The 21,652-nt window shown below is 44.3% G+C and overlaps 1 protein-coding gene across 1 annotated transcript in view; it reads left to right on the top strand.

Annotated features, from left to right (window-relative positions):
* The window catches only part of LOC135211256 (uncharacterized), a 151,193-nt gene that overhangs the window by 109,750 nt on the left and 19,791 nt on the right, over positions 1-21,652 (top strand). The window lies entirely within an intron of this gene.

Below are 21,652 nucleotides of genomic sequence, written 5' to 3'. Positions count from 1 at the left end.
CAAAAACAGTCATCCTGAATAAGAGGAAATCTACTGAATACTCTCCCCAGAGTTCAGATGCGAAAGCCTATGTTCTTGGTTCGATCTTAGGATCTTTCCAGTTAGTGTTCTCGTTTTGGGAACAGCCAGTTCGGTATGAACTAGTCGTCTTCAGTGTCCTGTTATCACCATAGAAGCTTTCCTTCAGGATAGCTTCAAGTTCGCCCTCTTCATTAGAGAATGAAGGAGGTCTGCTTCCAGTCCTTATTCTTTTTCTCTTTAAAGTGAAGAAGAATTAAGCTGATGCTCGGTCAATAGGAGCCTACCAAATAAATGCATGACCAGTTCAACCGAAGGAGAAAAACTCCCATTGCACTCCCTTCAGTCGAATCAGCTGAGTTGCGAGTCAAACATCGACTGTGAGTCGAATCAGCCAAGTCTCAAGTAAAAAACCAACTGACAGTCATATCAGCTGAGTTGCAAGTCAAACATCAATTGTGAGTCGAATCAGCCGAGTTGTGAGTCGAACATCGACTGTGAGGAGTCGGACAAGCATGACTGCAAGGGTGGGAGCTTCATCAACTAAAGAATACCTCTTCAGCGGTCAAGAGACCAAAGAATCATGTCATCGACGCGACCTATTAGGTGATGAACCACTGGAATAGAACAACAACTGTACACTGATATGCTTTTCCAGCGGCGTTCGGTCGAAACCTATACGCTCACGACAGGTTTGACCGAGAGGGAAAAATCCCTTCTCACTACAATCCATCAAGACGCTTTTTCAATGGCTGTCTGCTGATACCTGGAAAAGCTACAAGTTCAACCGAAGGGACAACTACCGGGGGCAGCCCCCTCGGACTCCCTTCAACTACCAGTATGTCTTCTCCTCAGTGCGGAGGAGCAGGACAGTGACTTTAAAGTCTCTAACACATCCAGAAAGACGCCTTTCCAGCGCCTGTCTGTTGATACCTGGGACAGACGACAGGTTTGACTGAGGTAGCAATTACATGTATGTAACCCCTGACCTCCCTTGGACTTCTGGTATGTCTTCTCCCAGATGCGGGGGGAGCGGGACAGCAACCTTTGTCTAGGAAAAACAAAGAATAAGTAGCTGATTCTTCCACTGCACAAAACTTTACTGTTACATTGATAACTCATGATAATCAAAACAAAATGTGGCAAAGCATGGGAAGGAAGTGATGGAGCCAGGCACGGGAGCAAATGATAAAGATAGGAGGAGTAAGAATTGGCGTTAAGTTTGGGAGGCGAAGGGAGTTGGTAGGTGACAGAAAAGAGGAAAGAGGCAAAATGCCAGGACCTCTGGTAATTTTGGTTACTGATTACTTTCATGGAAATAATCAAAAAGTAATTGATCACTAACTACATAGTACTTCATATTTAACACTATAGGGCATTCTGGCAACTAGGTCTAAAAACATTCATAATGTATGAATATTTTAACATTTCATATACTCAGACATGCATTTAAAAATAACTTAAAAGTATGCATAACCCCAAAATATTAATAATAATAATCTTTATATCAACAAGTCATTGTCACATTAAAATATCAAAGACAATCGGACTCTAGTAATATAAAAACACTGCCTATTTCAACACCTCGATGTTCCCAAAGGCGAAAGTTTCGGTCCTAATACATATATTAAGTTTCAAGATACAACCTAATCCAGACAAACCCCCCCCCCCCCCACAGGAGAACTTACTCACACCCCCCCCAACCAGGGTCACTTCCACCTCAAGTGCCAGCCACCCGCCCACAGCCGCCGAGTGACTCCCCTCTCCCCCTGGCTATCGCCCATCCACCCAAATGATCAGCGCATTCATCTTCCATCTTCGTGAGTAGCCATGGATACATTAAACATAATCTCTTGGAATATTTTTGGCCTCAAGAGGAACATTCCTCTTCTAAACATGTTCTGCAAAAACTTCAAAGCATCAATGCATTGCAAGAAATGCTCCTCTGGCCACATGACCTTGTCATCTGCGATTCAATACATGAAGACTTTAGAACCTTCTCGAATTCATCGATGCAAGTTATAGATCAAATCATAGCCAGTCGCCCAAAAGGGGGCCTCTCTTTCCTGTGGCACAAATCGTTAGACAACATGGTAAATGTGAAGACTTAAGGAATGACAGATTGCTGGGACTTCAGGTGACAATAAGGGAGTCTAAAATCCTAATAATTAATGTTTATATGCCCAGGGAAAATAACAATAATTTTGATCAATATAGCAAGATCCTAGGTGAGTTACACAGTATTATTCATGATTCTCCTGCTGATCATATTTGTAAAGTTAAACGTTTGGGGACCTTAATTCTCATCCCACAAAACAATTTTATAATGAACTCACTCGCTTCTGTCAAAATCATGCTCTCCATATTAGCAATGTAATGCTCCTCCCTCCTCCTCCTACTCGTATTTGGGTGGGAATGATCACTTCCAGCCCCCAATATCCTGAATTTGCATAAACGATCAAGACTTCCAAAAGGATGTAGATAACCTCCTTACTGATAACATTCAATTTCATTTTGCAGATATTACGCCAGGTAACATCAGCGATGTCATAAACAGCCTGCCTAACAATAAATCGCCTGGCTGAGATGGTCTTCCCTCGGAAGCCTTCATATTCTGCCATCCGATAATCTACATTTTTCTAGCTGCCTTTTTCAATGCGTGCATAATTCACCAATTTCTTCCGACTCCCTAATCTTAGTTCACTTGATACCATTAATGAAAAACAAGCTAAAGGATGCAGCTGACCCTGGCAATTACCGGCCGATTGCAATCACAATGATCGCGTCAAAGATACATGAGTCGGCTCTTCTACCGAGACTTCTCCCCTCTCTACACACCACTGACAACCAGTTCGGATTTAAAGCAAAGTACTCAACCGACACCTGCATCTACAAACTGAAAGAATTGCTGAACTATTACCTATCATCAGCCTCTCCTGTTTTGTGGACGTGCGAAAAGCATTTGACAGATTAAACTAGCTGTAGCTCTTCCTGAAGCTGCATACACGAGGCATACCCCTAAATCTAATATGCCAAATTTTCCAAGACAATTTGTATTTTTCATCTATACAAAACCTGAGGTCTTAACAATAGGATCATTTCTAGCTCCTAGCTGGATCGGTTAAATCGCAGATGAAAGCAAGAAATCTTGTTTGATCTGGCAACACATGCGTATATCGGATGAAGAGTGGTCAAGGACCACACACCCACGTCACAGCGTCAGTCTTTCTTAAAACCGCCTGGATGATAGTTGTGGTTGACCTCTCTCGGCTGGCTTCATCTGCTCCTTCTCAGCCTCGTCAATGTGTATGCCCTGGAACTGCAGGTTTTCCATGTTCTCATTTTTTGGCTTTGGCTGCGACGGACCCACGCGTCACTTGTAGTAGGTGTCGTTCTAACCTTTGTACAATAATGAATCCCTGCACGGAATGCTGTGCGTGGCCTAGAGAGCAGTGGAAGTTATCTTAATGTGAGAGGGAGCATCGTAGGGTTTCCACTCTTCCTTTGTGGGAGGGATTTTCTTCTCCTCTTTCCGATGCTTTGTCTCCTGCTGCTGCTGTCACACCCCATGCTAGAGTTGTGCCTTTGACCCCTTCCCTTTCTTCCATCGATTCATCGTTGGAAGTATCAGGAGGCATTCAGGCTGATTTATGTAATTTCACCCATTCTTCCTCGGGAGTTAATTTGATTCCTGAAAGGAAGGAGGCTGTTTCATCAATGTCTTTTATTTCAGAGTCGGAGGCATCCAAAATGGTGGCACTTTGGGAAATGCTTGGGCTACAGGGTCCACCCTCCAAGGTCCACCCTCCTTGGAGGGTTTCCTGACGCACTTCATGGATGCTCACTACCACCCCTCCTCATGCTGTCCAGGCCCTCCCCCCTTCTCCTGGCCTCGTCTTCGTGGGTAGCCGAGGTCAGCCATTTTCTATTGCTCCACCAGTGATGACTGCCGCTTCTTCAAGTCAGAGGGAAGCCGTGGCGTCAGCCCCACTAGTGACATCACGGGGTCAGTCATTTGGTATCCCTCTGCCAGTGGCGTCTGCTTCCCGTTCGGATTGAGGGGAAGCTGTGATGTCACTTCCATCAATGACGTCACTCCCAGTAGTCTCCGCTGTGCTGCCTCGCTCGTTTATGTCGTCATCATTTGCTGCCATGATGTCATCTATGCCAATTTGCTGCATCTCCCTTCCATATCATTGGCCCCTTCTCTTGCTGATCTGTCTGAGGCTTTATGCCAGGCGGTTCTTAAGAGATTGGACTGTTTTATTAGATAAGTTTGCTGCCATGTCAGCAGGGAGGACTGGAAGCAAAAGTGTTACATCGGCCCTGCCTCCTACGAAGAGATTGTGTAAGGAGCCAGTGCTGTCTTCCTCCCCTTCTCCACCATCTCCACCAATATTGCTGGTTTTCCACACAGCAATTCTGTGTCAAATGGAGTAATGTATTGTCGCACACCTTCGGCTCCCTAATTGGGCTTCGGCAAGAGGCATTCTCTCCCCATACCTATTTAATACGTACACAGATGCCTTGAGTGTTAAACTGAATTCACTCCCAACTGGATGCACTGTCAATGACAACTATAAACAACCTCTGTTTCGGTGACGATATGGTTCTGTTTTCCCAGTCAGTGCAAGGTCTCCAACGACTCATCGACGCTTGCCGCCAATATGCAGAGGAATTTTATATCCTATACAACGAAACCAAGACTCAGTGCATGTCGCTGCTCCTGAAAACACTTAAGCAAATTGCAGAACCACTAATTTTCCTTGGAAACCATTGGCTGGAATAGGTGCACGAATTTCCATATTTGGGTCACATTATCACGGACGACCTAAAAGATACGGCAGACATAGAACAGAGGCATCGTAAACTATGTGCAACTGGCAACATGATTGCAAGGAGGTTTGCCTTCTGTCACCGAGACTTGAAACTGCTGCTCTTCCGCTTGTATTGCTACAGCATCTATGGGTGTTCTCTGTGGACGAACTACACCAAGGAGACTATGAAATGTATAACTGTTGTTCATAATGACATTTTGAGACACCTCACAAACACTCCTTGCTACCAGTGTGATCACCCGACTGCAAAACAGGAGCAATTCGCTCATACAAAACATCTTAAGTAGTGAGGTAAGAAGATCTCAATTGTGGGGAAGATGGGAAAATGAGGCGTCTGTTCCCTAAATGACTTAATCTCTTGTTTTTGCAAAATGTCATCTGCAGAATCTGTCATTATAATTGTATTGCTATGATTATTGTCATTACTGGTATTTTCCTTTTTTTCATTATTGCTGTGATTATAATCAATATAGTTCGTACATTATATTTTTAATTATTCTTAATCTTAGTACGGTCATAACCATTATTTTGATTACCTTCTTTTATACTACCTCAGCAAATATGGATATTGCTGATTAATCTTTGGTTTTCTTTTGTTATCATGTTATCCTATGTATCAACATAGACTGTATGTTGTCTATTCTTTGTATATTCCATGTAAGGCAGTCCCCGGATTACGATGGGTTCGGCTTACAACGTTCCGAGGTTAAGGCGCTTTTCAATTATATTCATCAGAAATTATTTCTAGGGTTACAACACATGTTCCAGGGTTACGACACCTAAAACACTGATCTGGCAGATGAAATATGACACCAAAATTGCAAAACAATCAATATTTGAAGGTTTTTTTTATGAAAAAATGCAATAAGAATGCAGTTTACATAGTTTTCAATGCACCAAAAGTATTAAAAGTACGGTTTTCTTAGGATTTTTGACAATGTTCCCGCTTACGACAATTTTCGGCTTACGACGTGTCTCAAGAACAGAACCCCCATTGTAACCCGGGGACTGCCTATATGGCCTTGAGCTGAATTATAAAAACTATTATTATTATCATTATTATTAGGAAGGAGGCCTTCTCTGAAGGCAGTAGCATTGAATACAATAGCTGTTTCAACGGCATTTAATTTATATAGAATCTTCTCAATTCTTCTTATTATCTTTTTCTCGTCAGCATGTAGCTGGTGATTAAGTTTCCTAAGGACATGTAAAGATTTTCATTTGTCTTAGGTTTATTCCTCTAACGTGTCGACAGCGCACAGGCAGTCATCTATGAGAGTTTACAGTACAGTGAATTAAGATACAGTTTACAAGTATTTATAGCATGCAAGGTCGTGTACAATTGGTGGGCGGTCGGTGGGAACGGATTTTTTCTGGGCTCAGCTCGTGTCGCTCGCGCGAAATATCCTCCTTTAATCTATTATTTCTAGGGTAAATGTACTAACACATACCAGAGAATAAATAAATAAAGAAAAGGTCAGTATAACTGACTCGCTCACCCTCCAAGAGGGTGTCGGTATGAACACTATGGCGAGTGAGACCACTACCACGAGCCAAATGCCAATAGAAATCTCCCACTACAAAACCCTCCAAGAGGGGAGCCGACCCACAGAGTGGGCAGCGAGTACTACTACTACTCCATCCCATGCTGCCGACTGCTGCGCCTCTGGTGGACATCCTTTTCAGTTAGCGCACAGGATTTACACGTGCCATTTTTTCTCTCTGTGTTTTTTGTGCCCTTTCGTTGGATTTATTTACCATGGAGCGTGCAGCCATCGCAGCAGCTAAGTAAGTACTCAAGTATTTATTATGGTTCAGTTGGTTTTTTTCCGGCCCTGAGCCCGTATTTGCCGTTTTTTTAGGTATAAATACGAACTCTAGGTCGGAAGCATGGCAGCATGGTTCTGCCTCGTGGTGGGTTCGTTCTTGGTCACCCATACCCAGAACATCCCCTTATTTATGTACGCTCTATTTTAATTATCCGCCTTTTAACTTTAGGGTACTGGTCTACACGGGTTTGTCATGCATGCATGTCTTTTACCTTATGTAGGCTCCTTCTATCCAGACCCTAGTCACGGCTCTTAGTATCGGCCCCGACTAGCTTTGAGTGGTAGACTTGCCTTCGGGTTAGTCGTACACTCCTGGATTTTTTCTCCTTCTATATTGTTTTCTTTCTTTCATTATTATTCATTTGAATTATTTATTTGATATTGTTTAGGTTAGTTAGGCGTCTGGCTTGCTTAGCCTAGGTCATGGCTCATTGAGCCTATACCCTACCGCTCATCAGTTCGGTTGCTTCCCTATAGCATCTCTCTGATCAGTTGGTTTTGGTCCAGTGGGCCTATATGCTACCGCTCATCAGTTCAGTTGCTTCCCGATAGCATCTCTCTGATCAGTTGGTTTGTCCTAGGCTTAGTTGTCTTTGTTCTGTTCTTACCGCCCCGTGGTCACTACGTGATCACGAGGCAGCCAGACGCCTGTCCAGTCACCTTCCCCCCCTCCCGCTCTTCTATAGAGTCGGGGGGGGGTGGGTCGGTCTACCCATGCTCGCTCCACATACCCGAGCCTGCCTCCCTCTCTCCCCCCAGGCGGAGGGAGTAGTGGGACGGGACAGACCCAGACTGGACTCGACCTCTCCGGCTTCTCGGTCCGGCCGGATGGTAACGTGGGGGGGGGACTGGCCTTTCCCCCCTCCGTTGCTACCCTGTCGCTCCGTTGCTAGCTCGAGCCTGTATGCCTTCTCGCTCTTTCCCACCTTACTAGGGCTCCTTTACCACCGGAGTCCTGGCATCCAGCGGAAAGGTGCTAGTCCACCCAGCAGAGTGGACCGGAACATACAGTTGGTCCCTGCTAACCTCTCCGTCTCGCTGAGTTACAACACTCCGCCACGCACTGGACTTAGTCCGGTACGTTCGAGTTTTAGGTTTAAGTGTTATTAGGTTAACTATTAAGTTTATCTTAAGTACCTTAAACCATCCCCCCTCCCTTACCTGTCTCACCGGATCTCTCCGGGGTTATAGCCTATTCAGGCGATTAAGGGAGGGGTTATGCCCAAATTTTTTCCGAGCTCCGGCATGCAACGGAGTTCTTCTGTCCTTTAGCCTGTAAGTGATATTCTTTAAGATACTCATGTGTCTTTCCACTTACAGACCACCAACTGTGAGCATCCGGGATGCGCCGCCACACTTCAGGACCCATGTGGACACGAAGTTTGCCGGTCCCATGCTCCATGCGCGACTCCGCACGGGGACATCCAGGTCTGGTACCATGAGACGTGTACCATATGTTACGATCTGGTGAGCCAGCTTTTAGACGGGGTAAGTATTCCATCTCCGGTAGCTGCTCCGCATCTGTTATAGTGCTTAAGTTTTCATCAATCACTCTAACTTAAGGAAATTCAAGGGGCCCTATAGCCCCTATAAGTTTAAGTTATACTTTAAGTTTTAGTTTTAAGTGATTCTTAAATCTAATCAATACCCTCTCTTCCAGGCGCCGGCAGTGAGGGATACCGCACTGGCAACCCTGCGGGCCTGGGTCGGCGGTTTCGGGAAGAACGCCGCCAAGGGTATGCCCTACATCCTGGAAAAAAGGTTGGCGTTTATAATCTTCCCGGAGGCAAGGCGACAGGGTACGTCGACCCAGTAGAGGCGGCCCCGACTATCGCCTTCATCCAACAACAGCTGGCTGCCTCATTGACTGACCAGGACCAGGACATCTCCACGGAGTCGCAGACGTTGGATATTAATGTAGAACCTATGGTAGGTGTAGACGACCTGTTGGTCGAGGTAGGTAAGGTGGACACCCAAGGGTCACCCTTGGGCGTAACTGTTTCTTCTACTCCTGCAACCTCTCCATCCTTCCAAGGCTTTACGGGTGATGAATTGTATACTCCTCCTGACGCTTCGGTTAGACCCAAGGTCAAGGGTCAAGCAGTGAAATCCTTGACAAAGACGTCGTCGTCGTCTAAGAAGACGGCTTGGCGGCGTCATCCTCCTCTCAGTAAGTCTCCGGCTAGGAATCCCGGAGCAGACAGATCTAAAGCTTCTGGGTCCAGCTCTAAGTCCTCGAGGATAAATCCTCCAGAGAGAGATCTCACACTCCGGCAGAGTCGTCAGTTCCGCTACCCTTGGTTCCGATTCAGAGCCACCCCTCCACCTCCGCAGCAGCTCCGGCTTTGGACTCCAATGCTGGCCTGTTACAACAGGTGGGCGACCTGGTTGGGTCTCTAAAGAGTAGCATGGAACAAATGATCTCTCGGTTGTCGGATAGGATTACTTCTCAAGACTCCATTATAGCCGGACTGAGCCAAGCTCCTCTAGCCTCTCCTCCACTTTCCAATACAGGTGGAGCCCAGCTTCCTCCGTATGACTCTCTACCTCCGTTCTCGATGAACAACCCATGGAGAGTAGCGTCATACGCCCCCTTCCAGGACGGACTCATTTCTATACCGGAATTTGGAACTCGAAGGATAGAGGACTTCGAGTTCTACCCGGAAGACCTCCAGCCCCCGTTCATAGGCTACGCAAGGCTCACCGCCTCAGCCATGGTTCGGGATGATAGGGTACCAAAGGAGACAGTCCTCTATTCACGAGACCAGGCTCAGAGAGAATGGCTCAGGTGTTTAGAGGACATGGATTGTTCTAATACTAAGATACAACCTTTCAAGAGTCCCTTTCAAGAGTCCCTTTACCATCTTCACAATGGATGAGAGTACCCCGCTCCCTTTCCTGACAAAGATCGCGAGGTCTACCATTCCAGCGGCCCAGAAGGGGGACCCCATACCTCAACTGAAGGAAGCAGATCCCACATCTCCGTTACTTCCTTCAGCCGGAGAATTGTGGGAAGACTTACCGAACACCTTCTCAGCTGGCAAACTCAAACCGGACTGTGCTATGGAGCAGTTTGGTGAAAAGCTGCCCAGGCTCCCAGATAGCCTTATTCAGGCTGAATTTGACGCCAAATCGCGATTAGCCAGGTCGATTAATTCTATGGCTATGACCGAAGTGGCCACCGTAGCCTATGGCTCAGAGCCGCTTTTCAAACTTATGACCAAATCCCTGACTCAAACGGTACAGTCAGATATGTTTGAGTTTGCCACTGCTAGAACGAATTGTAGGAAGCATGTCCTACAAGAAGCAACCATCCGGCACGAGCCGAATAGGTTACTCTCGTCGAACATCTGGGAGCAGATCTCTTCCAGAAGCCATGGTGAAGGAAGTCCAGTCAGAGGCTACGAGGTTGAACCAGAGCCTTAAGGGACCGTTGGGGCCTTACGGCTAAGAGGAGGCAAGATCTAACAGCTAAAGGTAAGGCGCAAAGGAAACCCAGGCGTTTCCAACCTTACCAGAAAAAGCAGCCACGCTTTCCTCAGCAAGTTCCGGCGGTTCCCTTAGTGCAAACAGCCCAACCTTCCACTTCAAAGGCTCAATCACAGCCAATTTACGTGATCTCCCTTCAGCCTCAAGCCCTCCACCTCTTTTATGCCATCTCTCCAGCTTACAATCAAGCCTTCGAGAGTCAATCTTCACAGAAGTATGACCGCTCGGGTAAGGAGGCAGAGGTAAGCGTTCCTTTCGTGGGAGAGGATCGGGAGGTCCTTTAATAGGGGAAAACACTTCAGAGGAGGCCGAGGAGGTTACCCAGAACCAACGAAGAACTTCAGGTAGGAGGGAGGCTGTTTCACTTTCGCCACCGGTGGAACTTCAGCAAGTGGGCTCAGAGCATTGTGTCAAAAGGCCTGGGTTGGAGCTGGTTGGCGAACCCACCTCCATCCAGACCTTTCCGTCAACTTCCTTCCAAGGAATTGACAGAGTACGCGGAGGATCTCCTTCAGAAAGGAGCTATAGCGAGAGTCAAAAGATTAAAATTTCAAGGTCGCTTGTTCAGCGTGCCAAAGAAAGGCTCACAAAAAAGAAGGGTAATCTTAGACTTGTCCCGCTTAAACTTAGCCATTCGCTGCGACAAGTTCAAGATGCTCACGATCTCGCAGGTGCGGACCTTACTTCCCCGTGGGGCCGTCACCACCTCTATCGATCTTACAGACGCTTACTATCATATCCCTATTGCAAGACACTTCCGTCCGTATCTGGGCTTCAAGATAGGAGACCAGACATTCTCCTTCAAGGTAGTTCCTTTCGGGCTCAACGTAGCACCCAGGGTGTTCACGAAGCTGGCGGAAGTAGTAGTGCAACAACTCAGGTCACAAGGGATTATGGTAGTAGCGTATCTCGACGATTGGTTGATCTGGGCTTCAACAGTCGAGGAATGCAACAAAGCTACACTGAAAGTGATTCAGTTCTGGAATATCTAGGCTTCAAGATAAACAGGACCAAGTCAAGACTCACTCCAGAGTCAAACTTTCAGTGGCTGGGCATTCAATGGAATCTATCCTCCCATACTCTGTCGATTCCATCAACCAAAAGGAAAGAAATAGCGAAGTCAGTCAAGCAATTTCTAAGTCACAAACTGGCGTCAAGAAGGACTCAGGAAAGGATCCTGGGTTCACTCCAGTTTGCATCAGTGACGAACATCCTAATGAAAGCCAAACTGAAAGACCTAACCAGAATCTGGCGCTCACGAGCAAATGTCAGGTCCAGGGACAAATTATCCTCAGTCCCTCTGATTCTAAAGAATCGACTTCGGCCGTGGGCGAAAGTCAAGAACTTGTCGGTGTCAGTACCCCTTCAGTTCCCTCCACCAGGGATCACCATCCACACAGACGCGTCTTTAAGCGGTTGGGGAGGGTATTCCCAGTTCAAAAAGGTTCAAGGAACGTGGTCACCTCAGTTCCGTCAGTTCCATATAAACGTACTGGAAGCAATGGCAGTGTTCTTGACTCTAAAAAGGTTACGTCCACCAAGGTACTCCCACATAAAGCTAGTCCTGGACAGCGCAGTGGGTTAGCTTACATTGTATAAACAGAGGAGGCTCCAAGTCACGTCATCTAAATCATGTCATGGTAGCCATCTTCTCCCTGGCAGACAAGTTCAGTTGGCACCTCTCCTCCACTCATATAGCTGGAGTGAGAAACGTCATAGCAGATGCTCTATCCCGATCAGTGCCCCTAGAGTCGGAATGGTCACTGGACAACAGTTCGTTCCAATGGATCCTTCAGAGAGTTCCAGGTCTACAGGTGGATCTCTTCGCATCTCAAGCGAACCACAAACTCCCGTGTTATGTAGCCCCCAACCTGGACCCTCTGGCCTACGCCACGGACGCCCTGGCTCTAGACTGGAACAACTGGGAGAAGATTTATGTCTTTCCTCCAGTGAATCTTCTCATGAAAGTGTTAAACAAACTCAGGACATTCAAGGGTCAAGTGGCTCTAGTAGCCCCAGACTGGCCGAAGAGCAATTGGTATCCCCTAATTCTGGAACTGGGTCTTCGTCCTCTTCGGATCCCCAATCCCAGGCTCTCCCAGTCAGTACAAACGAAGACTGTGTTCGCTTCCTCAGGGATTCTCAAAACCCTAACTTTATGGATTTCATGAAGTTTGCAGCGAAAAGAAATGCGAATATTGACCCTCAGAATATTCTCTTCTTGGAATCCGATAAAAGGGATTCAACTTTGAGACAGTATGATGCTGCTGTCAAAAAGTTAGCAATCTTCCTGAGAGAATCAGATATTAGAATCATGACAATTAATTCAGCTATATCCTTTTTCAGATCTCTATTTGAAAAAGGTTTAGCAGCTAGCACGATTACGACAAACAAGTCAGCCTTGAAAAAGATATTTCAATTTGGATTCAACATAGACTTGACGGATTCCTACTTCTCGTCTATTCCTAAGGCATGTGCTAGACTTAGACCTTCTGTAAGGCCTACGTCAGTATCATGGTTCTTAAACGATGTTCTAAAACTGGCTTCAGAAACCGATAATGACACATGCTCGTTTATAATGCTCTTAAGAAAAACTCTATTTTTATTAAGCTTGGCTTCAGGAGCAAGAATTTCAGAACTGTCGGCTTTATCCAGAGATCCGGATCATATTCAATTCCTTCCCACGGGGGAAGTCCTACTTTCTCCGGAACGTAGCTTTATAGCAAAGAATGAAGATCCTTTGATGAGGTGGGAACCTTGGAAGGTACTACCCCTTCCACAAGATGTATCTCTTTGCCCAGTTTCAGCCTTACGAGCCTTTCTGTCCAGACCCTCTCTCATCCTCATCGGGTCCCCTCTTTAAGAGGGAAAAAGGTGGAACTTTATCCATTAAAGGCATCAGGCAACAAATCCTGTACTTCATTAAACAAGCCAATCCTGACTCTTTCCCGAAAGCACATGATGTCAGGGCAGTAGCCACCTCAATTAACTATTTCCAACATATGAACTTTGATGAGTTGAAAAAGTATACCGGATGGAAATCGCCGACAGTGTTCAAAACGTCATTACTTAAGTCCTTGGAAGCTCTGAAATTTTCAGCAGTAGCAGCGGGTAACATAGTTTCCCCTGACTCTAACTAATCTTTAGTAGAAGATCCAGTCCTCCTTTCTACCTGCCTCACCCAACAGTTCGTCTATTCCTGCCTTGTTCATTTACAGTCACCTTGTGTCTTAGCTGCTTTTATGATGATGTAGGGTGTCCCTTATTTTTTTGCTAGGGACACTCACAAGTGATTACGGATATTGATCTCTGGATGTTATCTCCCCTTATTTTTATGCTAGGGGTTACATCTTAATTGTAATGGTTACGGGTTTTGTATATTAAGTCATATACATTCCTTTATATATTATTATTGTTGAGTTGTTTGTTCATTTGTTTATATTAATTGCTCTAGAATTTTTTGATACATAGTTTTACACAGATACCCTTTTGATACATGTAAGCCATTTTACCTCTGTATATATGTAAATTACCTTAAGTTAAGAAATATTATTAGAATTAAGTGTAATTTAAGCATATTTCTAATTTTGTATCACTGTGTATATGTATCTTTTTAGCAATTATATTCTTTTGATTTTATTTTATCTTTTATTTGAGACTATTTTATTAATTTTATTAATTTTATTAATTTTTGTTTACAATCTTGTGCTATTTCTCTGGTACGATTTCGCGCAGCGACACGAGCTGAGCCAGAAAAGGGATTTTGACGTAAGGAAAAATCTATTTCTGGGCGATTGGCTCGTGTCGCCAGCGAAATCCCGCCCTACCCATCCCTTCGCCCAAGATTGTCTGCTAACTTCAGGATGGCCACCAGAGGCGCAGCAGTCGGCAGCATGGGATGGAGTAGTAGTAGTGACTCGCTGCCCACTCTGTGGGTCGGCTCCCCTCTTGGAGGGTTTTGTAGTGGGAGATTTCTATTGGCATTTGGCTCGTGGTAGTGGTCTCACTCGCCATAGTGTTCATACCGACACCCTCTTGGAGGGTGAGCGAGTCAGTTATACTGACCTTTTTCTTTATTTATTTATTCTCTGGTATGTGTTAGTACATTTACCCTAGAAATAATAGATTAAAGGATATTTCGCTCTGGCGACACGAGCCAATCGACCAGAAAGTAGATTTTTCCTTACGTCAAAATCCCTAATTGGTCGTTGGATGGAAACGAAATCTCCCCCTGAGGCGTTCTGACCTGCGTAGTTTGGACGGGGTTATTAGCGTCGGTTGGTTGTTGTTTGGGGTACCCACCTCTTGGGCGGCAGGCTGTACAATTGATATATCTTCCGCTCGTTCTCTCCCGCTTTCTCTCTCTACTTCTTCCGCTCTTTCTCTCTCTTTCTCTTTCTTTCTGCAAGTTCCCTCTTTCTCTCTCTCTCTCTCTCTTTCGCTCCTTCTAACGCTCTCTCTTTCTCTCTGCCTGCCTCTCCTCTCTCTCTCTTTCTCTTTCTCTCTCTGTTGCTCCTCTCTCTCTCTTTCTCTCTTTCTCTCTCTCTCTCTCTCTCTGTCTCTCCCCCTCGATCTCTCTCTCTCTCTCTCCCCTCGAATCTCTCCTCTCTCTCTCGTGGATGTATACGTAGTCGGTTGGTTTCTTGCGCCATTTCTTCTTATGATGGTGGGGAGAAACTCTGTTTCTTTTACCGTGTTGATAGTCGGTTTTTTCTCTAATATATGTAAAGCTTCAAGATAACGTAGGCGTTTTCGGTCCGGTGCATGGTCAATAATTTCTATGTTCTTTATAAGCTCAGCTCTTTCTGGTCTCCTGTTGTGTTTTTCCCTATAGTGAATGAAAATGGCCCCTTCTTGAAGATGACACGAGAGACGCTTGGAGAGTCTGGTAGTGGTCATCCCGATATAAGAATGGTGGCAATCCATCCACCGAGCATGTGAATTCGTAGATGACACTCCTTCTCTTCAAAGACGTTTCTGGGGGCGCCGGGTTGTTTCTAAGAAGCAGCTGGCTGGTTTTTCATGCTTTTGTAATAATTATGAGGCTAATTTTATCACTTTCTGTAGTGGGGGCGGAGACATTTTCACTGATTATTTTCCTTATAGCCTTTTCATCTTCCAAATATTTGTGGTGCATATGATTTTTATAAATATTTTTATAGCTCCACTTTGGTCGTTAGTTACGGTCGTTCTTTCTTGGTGCCATTTATTTATGGAGTCCCTCGTTTGGCGTTCGACCATACGGTTTGAAAAGTTATTATTAATGAGAACTTGTGTAGACCTTTCGATTTCCCTGGTGGTTTCTCTCCATGTGGAACAGTGTGTAAGGGCGCGGCGGACGAAGGCCATCTACCACCGATCTTTTATACCTGTCTGGGCACTCGCTGGACCCATTAGGCATAGACCCGGGTTTGTGGGTTTCTTGTAAACCGTGGTGGTGTAATCCCGTATGGGGAGGTTCTAGGGGGGGGCTGTACCCGAACGTCCAGGAAGGGTAGGGCACCGAAGGTCAACGCTGCGTTCACACGTGAAGTGGAGGACAGAGCGTTCTTGTTTCTTCGAAGGTGTTTCTTAAAGTTTCAAGGTCCTCTTCTCTGTCAACTTTTATGAAGGTGTCGTCTATGTAGCGGTAGTATTGGGGAGGACAGGGGATCTTATTGAAAACTCTTTCTTCGACGACACTCATGTAGAAGTTGGCAAAAAGAACCCCTAATGGGGATCCATTGCCACGCCGTCAATCTGGCAATAAAGATGTCCTCTGTGGGTCGTGAATGGTGCCTTCTTGGTACATATTTCAAGGAGGATTTTAGGGCTTCCTCGGGGATGTTCAAAGCCTGTGTCTCCTCACTCTGTATACTCTGTCGAGGATGTGTTCAATCGTCTCGTCGACTGGAACGTTCGTGAAGAGGCTCTCGACGTCAAGAGAGGCGATGATACCTGTAGACGGAGAGTCTCGGAGTTTACGTAAAAAGTCGGTAGATGACTGTAGACAATACCTGTCAGGGATATATGGCGTGAGGAGTTCATTGAGTCTCTTCGCGATTTTGTAAGTCGGGGTTGGGATTTGGCTTATAATAGGGCGAAGAGGATTTCCAGGCTTGTGGGTTTTTACGGTGCCGTAAATATACCCTGGATTAAAGTCACCCTGGGCAAGGGGAAGTCTGGGAGCATTCCTAGCGGCATGGATTCTTTCGACCGTCCTATTAATGTCTCGTCGGATGTCTTCGATGGGGTTCTTGTTGATTTTTCTGAAGTTTGGATTGATCAGCCAGTATTTGGTCCAGTTTCTCGTGATATTCTGAGGTCTTGATGAGCACTAGTGGAGCTATAAAAATATTTTATAAAAATCATATGCACCGAGGCAAACAAATATTTGGAAGATGAAAAGGCTATAAGGAAAATAATCAGTGAAAATGTCTCCCCCACTACAGAAAGTGATAAAATTAGCCTCATAATTTATTACAAAAGCATGAAAACCAGCAGCTGCTTCTTAGAAACAACCCGGCGCCCCCAGAAACGTCTTTGAAGAGAAGGAGTGTCATCTACGAATTCACATGCTCGGTGATGGATGCCACCATTCTTTATATCGGGATGACCACTACCAGACTCTCCAAGCGTCTCTCGTGTCATCTTCAAGAAGGGGCCATTTTCATTCACTATAGGGAAAAACACAACAGGAGACCAGAAAGAGCTGAGCTTATAAAGAACATAGAAATTATTGACCATGCACCGGACCGAAAACGCCTACGTTATCTTGAAGCTTTACATATATTAGAGAAAAAAAACCGACTATCAACACGGTAAAAGAAACAGTTGTTTTTCTCCCCACCCATCATAAGAAGAAATGGCGCAAGAAACCAACCGACTACGTATAACATCCACGAGAGAGAGAGGAGAGATCGAGGGGAGAGAGAGAAGAGAGAGATCGAGGGGGGAGGAGAGAGAGAGAGAGATCGAGGGGGGAGGAGAGAGAGAGAGAGAGAGAAATTTCGAGGGGGGAGAGACAGAGAGAGAGAGAGAGAGAGAAGAGAAAGAGAGAGAGAGGAGCACAGAGAGAGAAAGAGAAAAAGAGAGAGAGAGGAGGAGGCAGAGAGAGAAAGAGAGAGTGTTAGAAGGAGCGAACGAGAGAGAGAGAGAGAAAGAAAGAGGAACTTGCAGAAAGAGAAAGAGAGAGCAGACGAGAGAGAGAGAAAGAGCGGAAGAAGTAGAGAGAAAAGAAAGCGGGAGAGAACGAGCGGAAGATATATCAATTGTAACAGCCTGCCGCCCAAGAGGTGGGTACCCCAAACAACAACCAACCGACGCTAATAACCCGTCCAAACTACGCAGGTCAGAACGCCTCAGGGGGAGATTTCGTTTCCATCCAACGACCAATTAAAATCCGTTCCCACCGACCCGCCCACCGATTGTACACGACCTTGCATGCTATAAATACTTGTAAACTGTATCTTAATTCACTGTACTGTAAACTCTCATAGATGACTGCCTGTGCGCTGTCGACACGTTAGAGGAATAAACCTAAGACAAATGAAAATCTTTACATGTCCTTAGAAACTTAAATACACAGGCTACATGTGACGAGAAAAAGATAATAAGAAGAATTGAGAAGATTCTATATAAATTAAATGCCGTTGAAACAGCTATTGTATCATTATTATTATTATTATCATTAAAACAAATATCATTTACAAATATATGAAATAGCATGTATGGTAGTTAACGTTTTGGAAAAAACGAGAGAGAGAAAGAGGATCGAAAAAGAGGAGATAGAGAAGAAGAGATAGATAGAGAGAGAGAGGGAGATAGAGCATCGTTGGGTTGTTTGTAGTTGTCAGGAATAATTGAGAGTTTAAATGTTTTGCGTATATGATATGTCAAGTTCGTGTCTGGTGTTGCTGTATGGTATCGTGTTAGTGCGTGTCTTTCTGAAGAGAGTGAGTGAGCAAGCTATCGAGAGAAAGAGAGAAAGAGTGTAAGTAGTGGATGGATAGTTAATGAGTGGTTTGCTTGTTGGGTGATCGTCTAGGTTGTCTGCTGGCGCGGTTTCCCGGTCAGTCAGTCAGGCAGTCTATGATCAGAGTCTGTGATGGACAGTCAATTTTCCCAGTGAGTGGTCTTGGCATTGGATGGTCAGTTGTATTGTGTGTTTTCTGAAGTTGTTTGATTTGCTGGTTATATGCATTGTTAGCAGTTTGCTGTGCCTGTATTGCTGAAGTTTATTGTACTTGTGCATTGGAAGGTTGTTAAGCTTGTGAATGTTGCTGGTATTCACCTACACAGTGATTTGTTGTGCTGTTGAGTTGTGTGGTTGTAGTACTTGTTGGGTTGTTTTGTGCTGTGATTTCTGGCGGTTGTTTCATCCTGGCGGACGTACCCAGTGGGTGGCACAGATTCTGCTACATTATTTTTGGCGCACGAAGAGGGACTGCTAGAATGGCAGAGACAGGATGGTTGGTGTATCATACATATGAGTGGTAGGAAAAGTAAGGATGGACAGATTGAGAGGTTGAAGGAGGAGCTGAAGTTGGTGAGGGAAGTTGGGAAAGCAATGGAATTGGAGAATGAGAGGCTGAGGCTTGGATGTGAGAAGTATAAGAGGGAGTTAGAAGAGTTTAGAGGAATGATGAGGAGTGTGGAAGAGGGAATGAAAGAGGAAGGGAAAGAGGCTGAACAATGGATGGTTGAGAAGATGGATGAGAAGTTGGGATTGATGATGAATGCTGTGCAAGAGATGATGAGGGAACTTATTGGAGAGGGAGCTGTCAGAAGTAGGCTTCTGGGTCTTGTGACGGGCCAGAAGCGATTAAGAAAGTGAAAGAACAAGTGGATGAAAGTGTTAGTGAGGAAAGTGATATGGCTGTGGTAGTGAGGAAAGTGATATGAGCAGAAGAAAGAGAAGGCACAAAATAGGGATAGATCACAGCAGAAAGTTAAGAAGGGAGTTGAGAGTAAAGAAAGGGCTAAAGGGAAGAAGATCAGTAAGGATGGTAGGAAAGATAAAAAGAGAATGAAGATGAGAATATGGTTGAGAGTAAGGTACAGGATGAGAGTGATTTAGATAGTGGTAAGTGGGAATTAGTAGGTAGGAAGAAGGGTAAGAAAGGTGTGACTAGTAAGAAAGGTCAGAATGGAAGTAGCGAAAGCAAAAGTGAGAGTGAGAGTGAGCAGGAAATGCAAAAGGCGGTGTTTATGAGAGAGGTACCCCGATGTGAGAAGTACAGTGGTACCTCGAGATACGAAATTAATCCGTTCCGAGGCGGCCTTCGTATCATGAGTTTTTCGTATCTTGAACAACGAACCACATTTTACATGTAAAATGCTTAATCCGTTCCAAGCCCCACAAAAACACCCCAGTAAATTGTATTTCCAGGCCTACAACACGTTCTAGGGTTACGACGCCGATCCGACAGAAGAAATATGACTCTAAAAAGGTAAAATACTGTACATACTTGAGTAATATTCAACTGCATGTAATGTTCAACCCCATTTTTACTGCATATATTAGGACTTTAGCATATGTCCCTTAGCAATAAGCCTAGCCTATGTTAGCAGTTGCTACTGTAGCTTAGTCTATGATTCTGACATCTAAACCTAAGAAGCTAAAAGCTTAGAATATGCCAATAAAATGTATAAATAATCAGTATGTATGCATTTCAAATAATTATTAATTAATCATTAACTATAATACACAAACAAACAAACAAAAAAAACCTTCCAATCGTTTGTTTACATTCAGCTCTTACGAGTACCGAACGATCGCCAAGCAATCACTTTTCCTAGCAAACAGTAAGCCATAAATTTTCATTAGTATCTCTCTTCAACTAATGAAACTACCAAACAGTATATGTAATAACCATTCATTTCTATTCTTTATTCTATCTTTACCTAATGGTGATACCGAGTTACTGACAGCTATAATGAAACATATACGTAATATTAAAACAGAAGAAGAAGTCCAGAAAATACGTATTTGTTGGCTTCGATGATAGCAGTCTGATTTATTTTTATATTTTTATGATATCTAATTCACAATTTTTTTATTAAATATATTGCATGTACTCATTTCAAATATTATTAAGTAACATTAACTAAAAAGCTTCTAAACTTCTGTTTACATCCAGCACTTACGAGTACCGAACGATCGCCAAGCAAACACTTTTCCTAGCACACAGTAAGCCATAAATTTTCATTATCTCTCTTCAACTACTGAAACTACCAAACAGTATAATACCCATCATTTCTATTCTTTTATTCTAATCTTACCTAATGTTTTTTTCTTTTTTTATTAAATGTATTGCATGAATAAGTTTTTCAATTTACAGCATCCTTTTATCAATAGAATACATAGAGCACAAGGGGTAGACTGACTAATAGGAGAGCAGGATCTTATGAGGTGACTTGCATCAGGAACCAATGGGAGAGCGGGAGGATGGTGGTGAGTTTACTCAGTTGGAGGCGTACGAGTTTTAAAATTGTTCTCGGTGGTCCGAGAGAATCTCGGGACTTTACAGCAACAACCTATCGTAACTTGAACTATTTTCGTATGTAGAGCCCAAAAAAATCTTCTTATTTGCTTTTGTATCTCGAGTTTTTTGTAAGTTGAGCCTTTCGTATGTCAAGGTACCACTGTATGAGGAATATGATAGTAGGGATGTAGGGAACTTTTTTAGAGAGTATGAGAAGTATTGTGTGGCTAAGTACAGGGATAACAAGAGAGTTTGGGCAAGAGAGTTAGGTAGCTTTTGAAAGGATTTTTCTTGAGTATGTATGGGGTAGTGATGAGTGTAGGGAATGTACCGTATGAGTATGTGAAAGCCAGGATTGTGGAACAGGCAAAGAGGATAAAGAGTAGCACTAGATATAGGAGGAAGGATATGATTTTGAAGAGGCAAAAGCAAATGTTGGTGAGTCATTGTCTTTGTATGTAAGCCAGTTGGAGACATTAGCTAGGAAAAAGTTTGGAGCCGAGGGAATAAATGAGTGTAAGGAGTTAGTGAGGAAGTTGTTAGCGACTGTGCCTGAGTGTATATGAGTCTATAAGTCTGAAATGTAAGGAGAAAATGAGATGGATGAATGAGAGGTTAAACATTAGAATGATATTTTTGAGATAGTTGGGGTGATTACAAGCTAGATGGTATATGAAAGAGAGCAGAAAAGTCGTTGTCAGGACCGAAGTAAATTAGGGTATACCTAAGTTTAAGAGCTATAGGGAGGCAGTTTTAGAAGGGCCTAGCTGAATGGTAATGTGAGTGGTTAGTAGAAGTGTTAGAGCAAGCAATGTAAGAGTGGTGAAACCTAAGAAAGATAGGAGTGCAAGGTTAGGGTCAGTTAGTTGTGAGCGAGAGCATGAAGTGTTATATGTGGGAAATCAGGGCATAAGAAGAATGAATGTTGGTGGGCGTTAGGAGCTTGTTTTGAGTGTGGGAAGACAGGTCATTTAGTTAGTGAGTGTCAGAGAGATAGAGACATTAAATGTTA

This window comes from Macrobrachium nipponense, chromosome 4 (assembly GCF_015104395.2).
Source record: "Macrobrachium nipponense isolate FS-2020 chromosome 4, ASM1510439v2, whole genome shotgun sequence".
Lineage (NCBI taxonomy): Eukaryota > Metazoa > Arthropoda > Malacostraca > Decapoda > Palaemonidae > Macrobrachium > Macrobrachium nipponense.
This window is presented reverse-complemented; position numbering and strand designations above follow the sequence as displayed.